At 41.0% G+C, this 8,343-nt stretch overlaps 1 long non-coding RNA gene across 1 annotated transcript; it reads left to right on the top strand.

The window, feature by feature from the left end:
- Positions 1-356: 356 nt before the first annotated feature.
- LOC112078695 (uncharacterized) lies at positions 357-3,629 on the top strand. Its single transcript, XR_002895759.2, has 4 exons — positions 357-700; positions 2,283-2,374; positions 2,647-2,685; positions 3,555-3,629. It is a non-coding gene; the product is annotated as an uncharacterized lncRNA (long non-coding RNA).
- The last annotated feature ends 4,714 nt before the right edge of the window (positions 3,630-8,343 follow it).

Raw genomic sequence — 8,343 nt, 5'->3', positions numbered from 1 at the left:
AGTTGAATTTAAACGTTTAATTCAAATAACAAAAACATTAACAATGGTTTTTAAAAAGCAATACACCCCATTAATAAATTGAAATCCACATTAAAAATACATCAGAAAAAAAGTGAGGTTGACTATGTGATTAGGAAAGATGGGTAAAAAAATGCAACCATCCCTCTGTCAAATACAGTGATCACATTTCAGAGCCAAACTGATTTTATAAACTTGTACAACTAAATATAAATGACTATTTTGCACAAAACAGTTATTCTCCAACTTCAAAACATTTCTCATCAGCACCAGGTCGACGTCACCACACTTAGAGGATGACGTAGGTTCCCGGATGTGGACAGAACGAGCGACAGTGATGCATGCGCCTGTGTGACACACGCGACAACGCTGAGCTAGGCTAGACCAGAGCAATGGAAAGTAGCCAGCTAGCTTGGTAGATAACTGCATTGAATCTGAAAACAAGCTAAACTGTCCAAGTTTAAGGCACCACCTGGATGTACAACTACGTTTTGCTGCAAGTTGACCCTAACCGGAAAGCCTATTAGTGTTTCAAAACAAATGTAGCCGCTAACATCGTTATCGGATAAAGATTTTGGCTAGCCCTTGCTAGCGCAGGCAGTCGTCAGTTTTGCTTAGTTAAACACCGAGAGCAAGTAAGAGAGATACACTTGTGTGGATTACGTAAACATATCAAACCAAGGTAATTTTTTTAATTTTTTATGTTGGTGCAACTTCTTTACAACAAGAACAATTAGCGACATGCCGGATGTGCAACTGCATGAAACTATTTGTCTGCCAAGTTAGACTCGTTTCCCTTCTGTGTCTGTCTGCTGGCTCCTGTGCTTTTCTCCCGCATCGCAAGATTGACAGACTGACAGCCCGTCTCCGCTAAAACTTTTCTATTGGCCGCAGACAAAGACATCAATATGGATTGATCAATCAAACACGCCACGCATAGTTGGGACGGTTCGGAGTTGTCATTTCCAAAGACTCATGTCCTTATATCCCAGCCCTTTTCCCAAGCCCTCAAAACAGGCACGCTTCATCACGTTATTTCGCGGCAAAAGTTAGCCAGTCCACGTTAGCTGTGCTAGCCCCCCTAGCTCTGAAAACAGGCTTACGAGGGTAGGTAGCATCATTATGTAACGTCAAATATTTCAACCTGCACATTTGATCTCCTGTGATAGAATAGCACACTTTTGTCTTGATGCCAAAATACAACTATAGCCTTAGCTATATTTTCATACATTGTCTCAATAACATTGTCTGTCTTGTCATCATCATCATTGAAGAAAGACTAGGTTTACCAGCTATGCTGCAGACCTAACCCCATGATTATAAATTGAACGAGTGAATTTGGGCGTTGTTATCTTGTAATAACAAAAATATTTCAATGTTTAAAAAAATAAAATAATAATATAGCCAACTATCGATGTCAAAGAAATGTTTGTTTTCATATCGACCCAATATCATCGTTTATGTGCCAAGAATTTGGATGGTTTGAAATGTTGACAAACAGATAGACATCCACACACCCGCTCGCACGTTTCCGTTGACAGTACGCACTCGAACACAATTATATCTGCGTTCTAAACCAATCAATCAATAAAACATTTACAACAACKAAAAATGTTTTGCAATGTCAACAACGTTTATCAATTTTCCTCCTTGTAAATGTACATTTCACCCCACCAATTGCTGTCAGCAAAAGTGCAGGAATCGATATATTAAAAGGAGGCTAGGTGGCTGTAGAAACCAACGGTATTACTGTTCTGTGGCACACACACACATGGGGCTCAAACTCGGACGAGTGGAAGCTGGAAATTAATAAAAGTTCTGTCAATGATCACATTCCATTTACAAACGGATATTTATAAACGTTCAGACCTACTTTCACTGCATGTGTTGACTATTTTTTATAAAGTTCGCTTTATATACATTTTCCGCGGTCTTTATAGCGTTTATGTATTTATTTGTATATGCACAGGATTGTCAGTTCTTGATCTCTGGCTAAACTGCCATTAGCACAGCTCGACGTGGATTTGGGGAAACATTTCTATGCCAATTTTCTTCCTATTTTATTTCACCCGATTCATACATTTTATCCTAAACCTCCTGTTGCACAAGGATGCGCTGAGAGAGAATAGGTTTAAATGCAAAGTGGAATATTGCGCGACTCGGCCCCGGTCGTCTGGATTTTGAGGAAGATCTAATAGTCGGTCCCCCTCCCATCCGTGCGAGAACTGGCGTCCTCTGACCGCAATTTGTTTCCATGTTTTTAGGTTTGTGTGATTTTGCTAAAATGCATCACCAACAGCGAATGGCTGCCTTAGGGACAGACAAAGAACTAAGCGACTTATTGGATTTCAGTGCGGTAAGCAATTGTTATAATATTGCAATGACCACAACCACGGCACCGACCTACCGGCGACTGTTTACATTTTTTATTTGTATGGCATAAATAGACTAATGTTTTTGTTATTCATTGTGATGTATTTCTTTAAAAGTGTTTTTTCTGTACGTCTTTAACTCAACGTAAAACATATGATTTAAGCAAGTTATAGTATCCTAATTGTGTTTTCTATTTTTCCCAAAACATGTGCAGAGAAATATGATATTGCATTAGTAATTGTGTTGTTTCTATAGATGCGAAACAGCGATTTGAAAATGTTCCCAACATCAATGGTAGTATATCCCATTTTAAGTATTTTTTTCTTGTTTCATTCTGTCCTAGAATAGACATTTTTTAAATAAGTTTTAAACTCCTGTCTTTTTATGCATAATTCTAGTGACAGCTCTCTCTGTCAGTAGATCAGTCCCAGTAACATAACTGCATGCGGGAGTAGCCCACGATAATATATATCAGCTTTAACATATAGTCGTTACTTTTCCAATGTTGATGATTTTATTTCATGTTATGAATAACGGATAATTGACTTTATTCCGACCCGTTCTAGTCGTGGCAAATATTTGTCTTTATAACGCTGTGTGTTCGGGAAGTTGGGACAGGAAACGTGCCTCTCGGCCATGTTTCTTGAACCAATAATGATCGCTACTTTTAGTCAACTTCTAGCTGTTTGTGAGAAAAAAATATATATAAATCACTTTTATGTATCAGAAATACATTTGATATTTGCTAATCCAGACATATTTTTTTTGGTCAGTGTATTTACAGCGATGTAGACGTTATTAATAATTACAGTTTTCATATTGCTATTATTTCTGGGGAGTACACTATCATTTTAAGGATGCAGTAGAATTAGAAGACACTGCTATTGGTCAATATGGATGACCATATGCAGCACAGATAGCCAATCAGGGAAAGTACCAGTACAGTATTGGTGTTCAGCACTCAGTTGAAGTTGGCTTGGGGTTTCCATCATAGACCACAATTATACTTATTCTATAGCAGAAGGCTATTATAATAGTTATTTCAAAACGTGATAATACGATTTGACAAAAAAACACTACATGCCCTATTTATTGATATATTTAAGATTGAACTTTTAAGCAATAAGGGTGTCTATTGTAAAGTACTGTTTCTTGTCTTTCAGATGTTCTCTCCTCCTGTTAGTGGTAAACACGGACCAACCTCTCTAGGAAGTGGACATTTTGCAGGCTCAAGTATGTCAATCTCAGCTCATTTAAATAACACAATTACAGCTGTGGATATTGCACATGTTGTTTGAACATGTTACTATCATTTTTTAGCTTCAATGTGTATTTTCTTTCCCTCTTACAAGGACTATTTATATATTTTTTCCCCCTCTTACTTACAAGGACTATTTATATTATTGCAGATTATATTTTGCTTTGTTTATCAGATATTAAGAATATAAGGGTCTCATTGTACATTTGTATTTTATTAATTTACATTTAATCAGGCAAGTCAGTTAAGAACAAATTCTTATTTACAATGACGGCCTACCGCCATTCTGCCTTGGGGCAGAACAACAGATTGTCAGCTCGGGGATTCGATCCAGCAACCTTTCAGTTACTGGCCCAATGCTCTAACCACTAGGCTACCTTACCGCTACAAAACATACATCATACATTATTATTATTGATAACCCTTTAAGTTGTGAATATCTCTGTTGCTATTGACTCCGTGTGATAGTAGTGGGTTTACATGTGATTTTTCTGGCTTCAATGGACCTCCCCCAGGTCTGCTGGGAGCCTGATGCGTTTTAAACGCAGTGACCTCTAGTGAGACTCAGGATGCTTTCCTCTTGGGGTGGAACAGCGGCCTCAGTTGAGACGATCGGCATCTTTTCTCTCTGGTGTTAGCAGAGCTCAGTGACGACTCGCAGATCTTTCCGTCTTGCGTGTAACGGGCTCAGGAGATTCAGGCATGTCCTCTCTCTCTGGGTAGTAGAGCAGGCCAGTGTAGACTAGCATCTTTCCTTGTGTGTAGTGCCGCAGGCCCTCAGTTGCAACTCAGGCACTTTTCTCTCTGGGTAAGCGCAGATGCCCTCAGTAGTAGTCAGGCATCTTTCTCTTGGGAGTACGCAGGCCTCAGTTGAGACTCAGCCTCTTTTCCTCTCTTGGTAGTAACAGCAGGCCTGCGTGAAGCTCAGGCATCCTTTCCTCTCTTGTAGTAACCAGCTAGGCCTCAGTGAGACTCCGGCATCTTTCCTCTCTGGGTAGTAACAGCAGGCCTCAGTGAAGACTCAGGCATTCTTTCCTCGCTGGTAGTAGCAGCAGCCCATGTGAAGACTCAGGCATCTTTCTCTCTGGGTAGTAACGCAGGCCTCAGTGAAAGACTCAGGCCATCTTTCTCTCTGGTGTAAGCAGCAGGCTCAGTGAAGATCAGGCATCTTTCCTCTCTGTGGTAGCAGCAGCATGCCTCAGTGAAGACTCAGGCATCCTCTCTCTGGTAGTAGCAGCAGGGTGTGCAGGTCAGCTGTGGGTTTGAATGTCAGCGACGATGCATTTTAGTTGTTGTTTTGTAGGGTCTACGGGGTTTGTTGCCTTAGTCTTCTGTCTGTAGCACAGGAGCAGAATAGTGTTTTAAAATGTAATTTCCCTTCATGTGGATGTGGTAGAACCGGTTTGGGTGTAACAGCAGGTGTATGTTGCGTGTTATACTACACCCAGTTCAATCTAGTACAGGTTTAAACCGAATGAACTAAAGACGGAATTCAATATGACCTTTATTTCAATGTTTGAGGGGAATGCCTCGTCTCTTAGGGAGATCTCGGAGTCAGATGATGTGGGTGCAGCTAGCCCCCCCTGGCATTGAAACCCCGCTGGGGCCCCAACCGCTGGGCCCCCCCTAACGCTGGGCCCCCCACCGCTGGGCCCCCCCTCAACGCTGGGCCCCCCCGCTGGGCCCAACCGCTGGCGCCCCTCCCAACCGCTGGCCCCCCACCGCTGGGCCCCCAACCGCTGGGCCCCCCCAACCGCTGCGGCCCCCCAAGTCGTGGCCCCCCCAATCACCGCGGGGGCCCCCAGCGTGGGGGGGCGGGGAGATTCCAATGACGGGTTCTTAAAGGTTTATCGCTGTGGTGGTGAGGAAGTGGCATGGTTTGTCAAACTGTGCAAAAAAAAAAAAAAAAAGCAAGTAGAGAGACAAGGGTTTAAATCATGTATAATACATCCCGAACATTTACACCCTCATTGGTTGAGAAGAGGAAGGTGATACTTGCAAAAGTGAACCATAGGTTATACACAGGCCCCGGTGAGGAATCGCTGCTTATTCTCCGCCGTGCTCATAGGTACTTAGGGTAATAGATGAATGACATTCCACACAGGGCTATAGGAAAACGGGAGAAGAAACAAGACGTTGTGATGAGGATACGTATTTGTATTCATTCCCACAATGCCCCTAGAATAGGAACCATTAGTGATTATGTTCTGCTTACCGGATGATGATAAAACAAGGCATGTTCAGCCCAGAGAGAGTGATGGGGGAATTTTGTTTCAGCTGTTGTTGTTTTTAGGCCTTTGTGGCATGCAGTTCACTCTTTTGTCTCTGTGCACATTAGAAATGTTGGTGTTGGAATAGACATTGCATTATTTTCTCTGTAGGTAGGCATTTCTCTGTAGGTAGGCTATCTCTCTTGTAGTAGGCTATATATCTCTGTAGGTAGGCTGATATCTCTGTAGGTAGGTACTATATCTGTATGGTAGGATATCTCGTGTAGGTGGCTATATATCTCTGTAGGTAGGTAGTATATCTCTGCTTAGTAGTGTCTATATCTCTGTAGGTAGGTGCAATATATATCTCTGTAGGTGGCTATATATCTCTGTAGGTAGGCTATATATCTACTGTAGGTAGGCTTATTCTCTGTAGGTGGTATATACTCTTGTGTAGCTATATCTCGTGTAGTAGGTTATATCTATCTTAGTAGGATATATCTCTCTGTAGGTAGGCTATATATCTCTGTAGGTAGGCTATATCTCTGTAGGTAGGCTATATATCTCTGTAGGTAGGATATCTCTTTCTGTAGGTAGGATATATCTCTCTGTAGGTAGGCTATATGTGATCGACCGGCTCGAATCTGTCTTATTTAGCAAAATTTGAAATTGTGTTTTTTTACGTTGGATAAAAGTATAGACTCTGAGCTAGAAAATGGTATATCAAATACTACATTTGAGGAACAATGGGGATGTAATTCTGCTTTGAAAGTTGATAAAATTGTAACCCCACTTTTTTAGAAAATGGCCCTTAAATGTTTTGGTACCTACTGGAGAGCTCTTCTTTGTCTACACCCATTCAACATCATTCACACCCTCTTAAGCCTCAGCTCCACCCATCTCTTTAAGGATTCACGTGTGAGGCCATGTGATAAACAGAGTGAGTACGGTAGTGTACTAAACGACCAAAGATTTGAAGACTAAAGGCCGGTTTATAGTACGTCAAACGACATGTCTGTAGACAGTTGTCGCAGTGACATCATGAACATTCTATTGTCGTCCGACGTCAAACTTGTCGGTCGTGAAAAAGTAGAAACACAAAAAACCACCGGCTGCATGACGTCAGCAGCCTGGTGGTTCCAAAATAGCATAACTGGTGTATTTTAACACCAATAAACCCATCCGTTAAAAAAATTATTGATTAAATGTCAATCTAGAAAACCAGGCAACTTAAAGCAACTTTCTTAACAATGTTTTGGTTCGTTTCTAGCTTGTTAGCATGTTAGCTTGTTAGCATGTTAGCTTGTTAGCATGTTAGCTAGCTTGTTAGCATGTTAGCTTGTTAGCATGTTAGCTAGCTAGCTAACGTTACGTTAACTGGCTAGCCAGTTCAAATAATAACCATAACATATATCTGACAACGTCCTACGTTTAGCTAATTTGTATTTATTTTTACAGGAAAATAAACTCACAACAATCATTATTTACAAGTTAATGGCGAGCCAATTACAGAATATAACTAACGGTTGTGAGTGTGACTAAATAACAGCAGGGCATTCTACCGGAGAATTTTAGAACTCGGACATAACGTTACATCCTAATCTGACTTTGGTGTAGGTCATGTTGTTCTTCACATTACCATCTCTGGTAAACACTATAACACTATATCAAATAACATCTATGTTTATTTGTCACATGCACAGGATACAGAAGGTGTAAACGGTACAGTGAAATGGTTACTTGCATAGTGGAATCTTTTTGTTTAGACATGTAGATTGCTAGCTAGCTAAACAATGAACCAATCCCAAGTCATAACGTTACTACCCTGCATGAATCTACAGGTAGCTGAAGCAATGCAACTAATAGGATCAACGTTAACTAGCTATCAAACATTGTGCTATAACTAGCAATACAAAATGGCTCTGAGATACGAATAATATTACTACACAGATCATACACTTAACGTTAGCTAGCGAGCCAGCCAGCTAACGCTAGCTAGCTAACAGTATGCTTTAACTTGCAATGAAAATGACTTTCTGACAAAATTAAAAACATATAATATCTGAAAATGTAGCTAGCTAGACTCCCTTACTCTTCTCCCTCTCTGTCACGGATGCCATGGTTGCCCTTAGTTTGAAGATGTAATCCGGAGACCGGTGTTTTATACAACAGTATAGCTATCATACTCTGCTTCCACCGGGCATTCCACTGATTTCAAAACTCGGTCCTCCAGAAAGTGGAGAGCCTTAGCAACACATTTGCAGTTCTTAGTGATACCTTTCAAAAATAGCCTCTGTCGGTAGGCTATTTCTCTCTGTTGGTAGACTATTTCTCTTTGTCGGTAGGCTATTTATCTCTGTCGGTAAGCTAGTTCTCTCTGTCGGTAGACTATTTCTCTCTGTCGGTAGGCTATTTATCTCTGTCGGTAAGCTAGTTCTCTCTGTCGGTAGGCTATTTCTCTCTGCCGGTAGGCAATTTCTCTCT

This window comes from Salvelinus sp. IW2-2015, unplaced genomic scaffold, assembly GCF_002910315.2.
Source record: "Salvelinus sp. IW2-2015 unplaced genomic scaffold, ASM291031v2 Un_scaffold6093, whole genome shotgun sequence".
In the NCBI taxonomy this organism is placed as follows: domain Eukaryota; kingdom Metazoa; phylum Chordata; class Actinopteri; order Salmoniformes; family Salmonidae; genus Salvelinus; species Salvelinus sp. IW2-2015.
This window is presented reverse-complemented; position numbering and strand designations above follow the sequence as displayed.